Below are 11,504 nucleotides of genomic sequence, written 5' to 3'. Positions count from 1 at the left end.
CATGCGTCCGGGAACTCCCTGTCCCGGCAAGTCGCTCCCTGGGAAGCGCCTCGGCCCAACGCACCCGGGAACCTCCCCCTGGGAAGCGGCTTCCCGGGAAGTGCCCACGCGGGAATATTCCCCGAAGCCCCGCTAGCCCTTCCGGGCTGGTAGCTTGCCGGGCTGCTCGTAGCCGCTGCCCGGGATGGAACTTCCCCGGGAACCCAGGGACGGGGCCCACGCGTCACGCAGCGGTGGTACCCCGGGTGCCACTGGTGCGACAGTAGCCCCCGGGCGTGGGCCGGCATCACCTGCTCCCGGATGAGTCTCCCCCAGGTCGGTTGCCGGGTTACGCCCTTAACCGACGTGTGGGCCCCGGTCTGCCGCGGGCCCGCGTCCCTTCGCTGCCCCGTGTATGGCGCTGTTACAGACGGAAAGTTAAGGCCACTCCACGCATCACTCCTAATGACGGGAAGTTAAGGCCACTCCATGCTTTCCATGGCGCCCCCACCACCAGAAAGGAGAAGGAGGTCCAGGTTTCAAAGAAAGCCGCGGGCAGCAAGAGTGAAGCGGCAACCAAGGCGGCCGCCGCCAAGGACCAAAAGAGGCGGGAGATGCGGGCCGCGGTCGCTTTCTTCCGCCCCGGCTACAACAACGAGGCGCTGGGGAAACTCTGGCACGCCATCGCCTCCAACTTCAACGAGCACGGGGAGACGCTGATCTTCCCGGCGGGCGTCGAGCGACTAGGACAACGACTTCCGGGTGTTCGCGCGCTTCCTCCTCTGCGGCCTGGTGCCGCCCTTCTCACTATTCCTCCACGCACTGATGGAGTCTTACCATCTGCGGGTGGCGCAGCTCCACCCCACGTCGCTATTCCTCCTCGCCACCTTCCAGTTCCTCTGCGAGGTGTTCGTGGGGGTGATGCCATCGGTGGGGCTCTTCCGCCACTACTTCTACCCCCGCATTGATAACGCGAAGGCAATGTCGTCGGGGGTGGTATTCCGCGCCCGCGACCAGATGAAGTCCGAATTCATCGTCCGGTCGGGGAAGAAAATCGAAAAGGAGTGGCAGAGCGATTGGTGTTGGGTCTGAGTGGAGGACCCCTAGGAGTTCATCCAGTCGTCGACGGAGCTGCCGCAACCCCAGAACGACTGGTAGGACAGGTACCACCGCAACGCCGACCTCCTCCCCATCGTGGAGAAGATCAAGGCGCTGTGGCTAGCGGGGCTCACCGACGTGGACGTGGCACGCACCTTTGTCCATCGGCGCATAGCCCCGCTGCAGCTACGCTCCCGGCCTGTGTGGATGTACACGGGTCCCGGGGACAGGACATGCCTCCAGCAGGACGACGTGGACTTGGAGACCCTCAGGACGTGGGTGAGGGGGATCTCCGGCGAGATCTTCCAATCAACGGAGTTCCCGCCAGGGGTTTCTTGTCTCCACGCTGGCGTCAAGGCGCTCAGTGATATCGTCGGCGCCTTCCCGCCCTGCAACGAGTGGGGGTTGATGGACGACACCCCCACTCGGGTCCCGCACGCTCCCCCGCAAGCACCCCGCGAGAAGCAGGTGCTCGAGGAGAGCGGGGGCGGATCTGAGCCCAGCTGGCCCTCCCTCCAGTCGCTGGACGACGAGGCGGGCCAGGCGGCTGCGTCCCCGGAGGTCGTCGCCGTGGACGACGACGATGAAAGCCGCGACAGTGCGCCCCTGATCGTGAGGAGGTCGAGGGCGTTTGCAGCAGCCGCAGCCATCTCCTCGACGGCGACGTCCGCCCCGGCAGCGGCCACCAACCTTGCGGCAACAGTCGCTTCAGGGACGCCCGTCGATACCTCGGCAGCGGCCTCCGCCTCAACGGCAGCCGCCAGCACCATGGCGGCAGCTGCTCCCAGGGCGCCCGTCGGTACTCCGGTAGCGCCCGCGTCCGCAGGGGTCGCCGGAGTCTCGGCAACGGCCCTCGCCCCAGTGGCGGGAGCCTCCCCAAGGTCGGCTCTCGGCACCGCGGCGGCATCACCGTTGACACCCGGGACTCTCCGGGTCACGACGACTCAGCGGGCGCCCCCGGTGCCGCCCGCTCGGGGAGTCTTCCGGGGCTTCGCGCTCCGGCGTAACCCCCCGAAGTCCAACTCGCCGGCGGGTGCCAGCAAGAGGGTGAGGAGCGATTCCCCGCCCGGCACACCAAGCAAGAGGGCACGCGCCGATGCGAGCAGCGCCGCCGACCCCACCGCCGCAGGGGTTGGCAGCGACGCGATCGTGCCCCCTGACGGCCCAGCCCCCACGGAGGCAGGGCCGGCAACCGGTATGTCTTCGTTACTTATCCGCAGCTGCAATTTTCTGTTAGCCAAACTCATGAACGTACCTTTTTTCGCAGTGAGCGGTAGCTCGCCCGCGGCAAGCCTCTTGGACGCTCCTGCCGGCGCAGGCGAGGCAGGAGAGGCTCCCCCCGCAAGCCCGACAGCTGCGCAAGGTAACCATCCTGGTCTCCTTTGTCCGTTTTTGATAGTCACGTTACTCGCCGATCCTCATGCTTCTCATCGTCGCAGCCACAAGTGCGCCCACACCTGGAATGGGCGCGACCGTGGTCGATCTTGACCCGATCGTCGAAGTCGCGGGGGCGGAGGTGGAGCCGGAACCGGCTCTCACGTCAAGCCCCGCCGATGCGGAGGCAGGGGCAGCGGTGGACACCGCCGCCGCTGAGACGACACCCGGCGACGGCCCGTAGCTGCGGATGTGACTGGCGCGGGCTCACCTGCCGCCCAGCAGGGGACAGCCCCCGCCGGGAGCAGGGAGGCTTCCCCAGCCCCGAGGTCCCTGGGCGCAGGCACAGGGGAAGTTGCCGGGGAAGGACAGCAAGACCCCCGGGAGCTGGCTGGTGACCCCGCACACAGCCTCACATCGGCAGCGGGGGCTTCATCATCCTCGGCGGCTCTCCCCGGTACCGACCTCGGCACCCTCGCCGGGGTCGCTTGGAACCCCCTCACCTGGGATCCGAGCATCTTCGAGCGGGGGCACCGGTTCCTGGACGCCGTTAGGGACCAGCAACAGGCCTTCGTCACCACCTTCAACGAGGTGAGGGAGCATCACGCTGCCGCCAAGAACCAAGTTGGCGAGGTGCGGGAGGCCATGGAGAGAGAGCGGCGAGAATTGTCCCGGCTGCGCGAGGAGATGCACCTCGCCGAGGAGGAGGCGCGGCTGGCCCGGCAAGCCCTGGAGGACGTCCGGGAGCCTATGGTCCCGGAGGCCGAGCTCCACCGGCAGCTGGAGGCCCAACGCATGGAGCTCCAGGGGAAGCTCGACTCAATGGCGGCCACCCTCGAGGCGACCAAGAAGGAACATGCCGAGGTGGTCGCGGCGGCCCAGACCCGGCTAGACGAGAAGAGTGTCCTGATCGCCAACTATCGTGGCAAAATCCAAGGCCTTCGCGCCATGCTGGAGGTGCAAGTCAAGGCCACCGAAGACGCGGTAGGAGCGGCGGCTCGGCCGGAGACCGAGCTCGGCTCCGCCAAGGACAGAGCGGCCAGGCTTGAGACCGAGCTGGCCACCGTCCGGGAGGAGCTCGTCAAGCCAGGCGAGGACAATGTGGCCAAGGCCACAGAGTTCGAGAAGCTGGCGGGCCACCTCAGCAAGGCCAAGGAGGCTGCCGTCAACGCCCGGCTTCATCACGGCACGCTAATCGGTCAGCGGAAAATCGAGATCGATAAGCTGCTGAAGATCGCCCAGTCGCTGTGCGACCTGCTGCCCAAGTTCGAGCTGCAGGCAGCGGAAGTGGACGGGACAGATGTCACGACGCTGATCCCCTTCTTCTCCGATCTGATGGGAAAGCTTGGGGCGCTCGACGTCTGGATCGCCCAGTACGGCGCCAACGAAGTCGCCAACTGTGCTTGGGAGGTTGCCGGGACAATCCTCCCGCGGATTCATCTCCGGGACCCGGAGTTTCCCTTCGAGTCCCTGCTGGACGCTTGGTCTGACAGCGAGGACGAGCCCACGCACACCCAAGCAGTGCGCGAGTTCGTTGACGAGGTGGTCGAGCGGATGGAGATGAAGCCGGAGCCAAATCTCCCCACCGACCCCTCGGCCGAAGACGGCGGCAACTAGTTGCCGCAGCCCCCAGCCGTGCTTGTTGCTCCCCAATGTATCTTCTTTTGTTTGCTTTCCCTGCAAGTGTGGCGCTTATCATTGTTTGAACAATTATACTTCGGATTAGGCCATGTAATCGTTCGACTCTTAGTCAATTAAGTTTTTCGACATGTTCATTGTTCCCGGTGCTGTCTAGCGGGGCGGCCCTTTTAGCCTTCGTGCATTTTGCCTTGTGTTGCAGGGGACTCGCGCGCCTCACCCTTGACTAGACTAGGGACCCGGGACGGACCCGCGGTGCCGACCTGGGGCCAAGCGGTAGCGGGGAGCCACTCCACTCGCAGGGTAACTATTCCAAGCCGTGCCCTTCCGGGACGGACCCGCAAAGCCACACGGGGAGCGCACTCCCCCCGCAAGCGTCCTTTTAACACTCTGGCTATGCACAGAATCTGGGACCACACCCAACGAGACAGTGCTCAATTCCGTTCAGTTCTTAGCGAATTCGGCATTCATGTTCAGGCACCGACAAGCCGTCTTCGGTTTCCAGCCGGACAACCCCCAACCTGGTCACCTGCACTACCCGGAAGGGGCCCTCCCATTTCGGAGTCAACTTGTTCCTGGCCTTCGTTCCTTGTATCCGGCGCAGGACAAGGTCGCCGTTCTCGAGCCCCCGGGGACGGACTCGCCTGTCGTGATAACGACGGAGTCCCTGCTCGCACAGCAGCCCGACATTGAAGCTCTTCGATGAAGTTTAGATCGGCAACCCTTTGGTCGTGTTGGCTGGTGTCGCCGTACGCGCGTACCCGGGGAGATCCGTGCTTGAGCTCGAGAGGCAGCACCGCTTCTGCCCCGTAGACAAAGGCGAAAGGAGTTTCGCCCGTTGCCCGACTAGGTGTGGTCCTGATTGCGTTGGCTTGTTCCGCCTGTCCGTTACACCTTGGGTGAGCAACGGACGCGAAACGCAGCTTAGTGCCCATGTCTTCGCAGTATGCCTGGAACGCTGCACTTGTGAACTGTGTGCCGTTGTCGGTGATGATGCTCTTAGGCACAGCAAACCGGCACACAATGCCTTTGAAGAACTTGATGGCCGCCTGGGCGGTCACCTTCCGCACTGGTTCCACCTCCACCCACTTGGAGAACTTGTCGATGGCTACGAACAGATATTCGTAACCGCCAACTGCCCTTGGTAGGTTACCGACGATGTCGAGCCCCTAGACCGCGAACGGCCACGAGGAAGGGATGACATGTAGGGTCTGCGCCGGCTGGTTGCTCTTCTTCGAATAGAACTGGCATGCTTCGCACGTCCTCACCAGCTGCTCCGCGTCGGCCAGGGCCGTGGGCCAGTAGAAGCCGTGTTGAAACGCCTTGCCGGCTAAAGCCCGGGAGGCCACATGGTGTGAGCATGTGCCTCGGTGTATGTCTTCCAACAGTGCGTGCCCTTCATCCTGCGGCACGCAGATAAGCTTGACACCGTTTGCACGCCTTCGGTAGAGGTTCCCATCCACCATAGTCTACATCTTGGCTTGCCGCGCTACTCGCTCTGCGGCGACGTCATCTTCCGGGAGAGCCCCTCCTTTCAAGTAGTGGGCGATCTCTTCCGCCCAGAGAGGGATCTCCTTGCCAACGCATGCCGCTATGTCAGCGGCATGGACCCCTGCTGCTGCAGGGGTTCCTTCGATTGCCGGAGGGGCGTCTCCGGCAGCCAGCTGGGGGGCGACTGAAGGAGCCGCTTGCTTCTGAGAGAACACCCCCGCCGGAGGTTTCCGGCGCTCTGCTGCCATCTTGGCCAGCTCGTCAACAGCGAAGTTATCCTTCCGCTTGACGTGCTCGAAACGCAAACCTTTGAACTTACCTTCTAGCTTGCGGACCTCCTCCACGTACGGCGCCATTTGCGGGCAGTCGTAGTCCTTGTTCACCTGGTTGATCACGAGCTGGGAATCGCCGCGAACAACTAGGCGCTTAATATCGAGGGCGACCGCCGCCCGCAACCCAGCAAGCAGGCCCTCGTATTCCGCCGTGTTGTTGGTGGAGTTCGCGAAGTCGAGTTGGACAACGAATCTCAACTGGTCCCCTGTCGGTGACTCGATGACGACCCCGGCGCTTACTCCTTGGAGACTGAACGCGCCGTTGAAGTAGAGGACCCAGTGGCCCTCGTCCAGCTTGCCGGGCAGGCTGGTCTCCAGCTCACTTTCTTCCATGCCTGTGGACGTCCATTCAGCGACGAAGTCCGCCAAGGCTGTGCTCTTAATGCTTTTGGAGTTGGCGAAATGGAGGTCGAACTCCGACAACTCCATCCTCCATTCGGCCACCCTCCCGGTGGCTTCACGGTTGGTGAGGGCCCGCTCAAGGCAGAACCCGGACACCACCGTGACGCGGTGCGCCTGAAAGTAGTAGCGCAGCTTGCGGGACGCAAGGAGAATCCCCAGAAGGAGCTTCTGTACTTGCGAGTACCTCGTCCACGCGTCGTGCAGCACCGTACTAACGAAGTACACCGGGTGCTGCACCAACCGCTTCCGCGGTGCCGAGGCTGCTGACTCGGGGGTGGTCCCCAGGTCCGAGGCGGTTGCCGGGGGCCGGTCAACCCCCTGCCCTGCAGCCTCAGTCCCCGGGACATCTTCCTCCCTCTCGGCAACCAGCACCGAGCTGACCACCTGGTCAGTCGCCGCTAGGTAGAGTAGCAGCGGCTCGCCCGGCTTGGGGGCGACGAGGACGGGCGGCGACCTCAGGTACTGTTTGAGTTCCCGGAACGCCGCCTCGGCCTCGGGAGTCTAGTCGACTGGACCCTTCTTCTTCATCACCTTGAAGAAAGGCAGGGCACGCTCCCCCAGCCGGGAGATGAAACGTCCCAGCGCGGCAACATAGCTGTCGAGGCGCTGGACATCCTTCACCTTGCGAGGGGCCTCCATCTTCTCGATGGCTTCTATCTTGCTCGGGTTGGCCTGTATCCCCCTGTGTGAAACCAAGAAACTCAGAAGCTGCCCGGAGTTGACACCGAAGGTGCACTTATCGGGGTTCAGCTTGAGCTTGATCCTGCGGAGGTTGTCAAATGTCTCCCGCAGGTCATCAACCAGCGAGTCCTCATGCTTCGATTTGATGACGATGTCGTCCATGTAGGCCTCCACGTTGTGGCCTAGCTGGGCCCCAAACATTCGTGCAGGGCGCGTTGAAATGTGGAGCTCGCGTTCTTCAACCCGAAAGGCATGCATGTATAACAATAACAGCCAACCGGGGTGATGAACGCTGTCTTTTCCTCATCCTCGACCGCCATCTTGATTTGATGGTAGCCGGAGAAAGCATCCAGAAAACTCAGCAAGTCACAACCAGCGGTAGAATCAACTATTTGATCGATACGGGGTACAGGGAGGGGATCCTTGGGGCATGCGCGATTAAGATCCGTAAAATCTACACACATGCGAAGCTTATTCCCTGCTTTAGGCACTACTACAGGGTTAGCCAGCCAAGTAGGGTACTGAACTTTCCTGATCACCCCGGCAGCCTTGAGCTTGTCCACCTCTTGCTTGATGAAATCCTTACGCTCTTGTGCTTGCCGCCGAATCTTATGCACGGTAACGGTGCGCTCCTTGTCGCCGGCTTGGAGGGGCAGCTTCTTCAACTTGGCGGCCTCCTCCCGGAGCCTCTGCCCCTTGCCGGGGCGCGAGCTCGAGCGTGCGCCTCCCCCGGCAAGCTCTTGCGGGGTAGCACGGGCCTTCTTCGTTGCCGGGGCATCACCCGGCAAGCTGTCGTCTCCGGCAGCATCCTCGTCGCCGGCGTCAGCTACGGTAGCAGCCCGGACGACTTCGTCGACGCACCAGGCCGCGTCCTTGAGGTCGCACCTGATGGAGAGGACTCCATAGATGGACGGCATCTTCATCACGCCATAGGCGCAATGCGTGGCCGCCATGAACTTGATCAGCGCTGGCCGACCAAGGATCTCGTTGTAGGGCAGCGGGGTATGCACCACGTTGGACACTAGGTGTTCGGTCCTGAACGCTTCCCGGGACCCAAAGGTGACTGGCAGCGTGATGCGTCCCAGCGGGCGCACGATCCCGGGGTTCACCCCCCGGAACGGGTCGGTGGGCTTCAGCTGCTCCATCGGCAACTGGAGTTTTTCCACCAGCCTGGCGGATAGGAGGTTAAGCCCCGCTCTGTTCTCCACCAACACCTTGGTCACCATCATATTGCTAATGATCGGCGAGACGACGAAGGGTATTACCCCTGAACCCAACTGCCGTGCTGGGTGATCGTCGGCGCTGAAGGTGATCGGCACGTGCGACCACCTCAGCGGCTGTTGCGGCTCTGCATCCGGCAACAGCGCGCACACGTCGCGGGTGAGGCGCTTCACCGCGGCATGGGATGGGAGAGCATAAGCTCCCCCATGAATGCAGGCGACGCCGCGAGGCTCCTGGAAGCCCGGCTCGTCGCCGCCAGTACAGTCGGACTCGCGCTGCTCCTCTCCTCAGCGCACGCCCTGTCGCGTCCCCGGGGGGGGGGGGGGGCGTTCCCGCCCAGCGCGGGGCTGACCGCGCCCCCCTTGGGGTTCATCCCTGCTGGCACCGCCGCCGGCAGGCCTTGGCCCCGCAGTCTCGGGAGAGATGCCCGATGTCGCCACAGTTGAAGCAGGCGTCGGCGGCGCGGCGCTCCTCATGGCGCTGCTCCCGCCGCTGCTTGATCCCCTGCAGAACACGGTAGTTCTGCGCGTCGTGGGTGGAGTTGCTGTGAATGGGGCAGCGGGGCGCGTCGCCCTGCTTCCCGCCAGATCCGTCACCCGGCGAGGCCTTCTTCACAGGCCTCGCGGCAGGAGCCCCCGAGTCCGCGACGAGAACTTGCTTCCCGCAGCGCTTGCGGGAACCCTTCTTCTTCGACCCCTTGCCAGGGCTCGCGGCAGCCTTAGCTGCTAGCTCGGGCGCTAGGCGCCCTTCCTCGGCCATGGCGCATTTGTGCGCCAGGGCATATAGGTCCCGTGTCGTCCGGATCCGATGCGTGCTCAGCTTCTCGTGCATCTTGGGATCACGGACGTTGATGGCGAAGGTGTTGATGATGGCCGCCGCCTCCGCCTCTGGGATGGAATAGGAGAGGTTGGAGAAGCGGTTGACGAAGGCCCGCAACGTCTCTCCCGGCTTCTGCACAATAGTGTGCAGCTCCGCCATGGTTCCCGGGCGCTTATAACCGCCCTGGAATGCGCTCACGAACTGCTCGCGCAGGTCCGCCCATGTGGCGATGGACCCGGTGGGCAGGTTGAGTAGCCAGGTTCGCGCTGATCCTTTTAGGACCATCGGGAACCAGTTTGCCCTGACCTTGTCGTCGGCGCCAATGACGTGCATACCCAACGTGTAGGTCAAGAGGAAATCCTTGGGGTTGGCGGTCCCGTCGTACGTACCGAGCGCAGGCGCTCGGAACTTACGGGGCCACGTCACCCGCCGCAACTCGCGTGTGAACGCGGTGCAACCATGCTTGGGGCCCATGGGAGCGTCTTCCTGCTCCTGTGGGCGCTGGCACTCTACCTCGCGCCTACGCCGACACTCCAAGCGCTGGCGCAAATCCTCTTGCTAGCGGGCATTGAAGATGCCGCGCGCATCGCCCCCCGGAACAGTGGGCGACGAGTTCGAGGACCCCTCCGGGCCCCCGTCTCCTTGGCCTCCCTGCAAAGGGGGAGGATTCTCCCCCTGTCGCGAGGCGGGTGGCGCGTCCATGCGCTCCGGGTTCTGCCCGTGGCCGGAGCCTACTGGGGCGCCCTCGCCTTGCGGCTGCTGGGCGGCCAGGGCGAGGAGCACCTCTAACTCCTCGCCCCACGTCTCGTGCGCCGGCGTGCCTTGCTGCGGTTCGTACCGCACCATGACGCACGCGGCGATGATGGCTTCAGCCGGGGTTCGTGCGGGGGGCAGCCGGTTTCCCGAGCGGCTGCTTCCTGCGCTGGCCCCGGACGCCTCCGGGTGCGCAGGGTGCGAACCCCTAGGGGTCGCCGGCGACGCGGTATGCTCCTGGTGCCGCCGTCGCGGAGCATCCTCGGCCCGCGACTCAACCCGCTGCCCGGAGCGGGCGGCACCGGGCGTGCTCGCGCGACTGGCCCCGGCACTGGGGGCAGCCGTTCCCCTCGGCCGATTGTCGGCAGACGGCCGAGGAGGCGGGGGAGGCAGCTGTGTCTGCTGCACCCTTGAGGGCTCGAGGTTCTCCGAAGCCTCCGACTCGGGTCGCATGTCATGCGACCGCGTGTGCGCCGCTGGGGCTTCACGCGGGTCTATACGAGGATCACCAGCCCGCTTGGGGGGCATGGTGACTATTCTCGTCGGCGAAGAAGGCGAGGCCGACGTCGATGCAAACGATGCTGCCGGCGACCACCGGCAGGCTCTTTTTCCGCGCCCCCTACCTGGCGCGCCAGATGTCGTCGCACGGTGCTCCGACACCGGGGGCGTGCGGTCACGGCCCCCTTTTAGGTTCGGTAGGGGCGTCAGGGTTTGGAAACATCTGCGATGGTTTACATGGTTTGTGATTTGGTGTTATAAAGCTATTTGTGAATTTAATTGAACTGTATTATTATTATGAGATTTTATTTGGAGTTCAACCCAATGGGGTATTTAGCTAAGGAACGGTTTTAGTGCAAAGTATGACAACCCAACATTTTATTGGAGTTTAAACTAATTTAAGAAACAAAGGTTTCATAATAGATTTCAAAACCTATTTTATGTATTACTTATAAAGCCTTAATGACATTTATATAAGCAAAAGTATTTTCACTTATTTTATTTTGAAAGGAATCAAGTCCCAAAAGTTCACACTTTGGAGGATTTGAATTTACAAATTTACTGGAGTTTATTTGGACTTATTTGGAGTTAGGAATCAAAAGTTATTAATAAAAACAAAAATGGAAAAAAAGAAAAAGAAAAAAAAAGAGAGAATGGACCGACCCAAACTGGGCCGGCCCATCTCCACCTAGCAGCCCAGCCGAGCACGAGCTCGTGCTCGTGTTCTTCCTCCTCTGCAAGTAAAGGAAACCCCTCCTTTCATATTTTCTTTCTTCGATTTCTTTCCTTCCCACGTGTCTCTCTTCGAAAGGACATCACCCTATCAATCCTCACCATCCCAGGAACCGATTCAGTCAATTAATTTGAAGTTTCCTCTCATAATCGCAGTTTCCAAAAGAGGCGCCCCGAATGCCGCCTGTCGACATCCCGCACCCGATCTCCCTCCTCGGCCAGTATAAAAGGATTTCACGCGCGTCACTTTGAGCCTTTGCCTCTCCTCTCCCATTCCCATGTAGAAAGTTTCGCATCAAAACCTCTGTACATCCGGCTACGTCGACGTCTTTATCCGCCCGTCGCCTCCGCCATTGTTGCCGGTGAGCTCTCTCCGAAGGTCCGTTTTTAAATTCCATTCACCGGTGCACTCACTTGACCATCTCCTACCTCCGTGACAAGTTTATGCGATCCATCTTCATCGTTGGCCGCGCCGTGCCTGACCCC

Source organism: Brachypodium distachyon, chromosome 3, assembly GCF_000005505.3.
Source record: "Brachypodium distachyon strain Bd21 chromosome 3, Brachypodium_distachyon_v3.0, whole genome shotgun sequence".
Lineage (NCBI taxonomy): Eukaryota > Viridiplantae > Streptophyta > Magnoliopsida > Poales > Poaceae > Brachypodium > Brachypodium distachyon.
Note: the sequence above shows the minus strand (reverse complement) of the source record.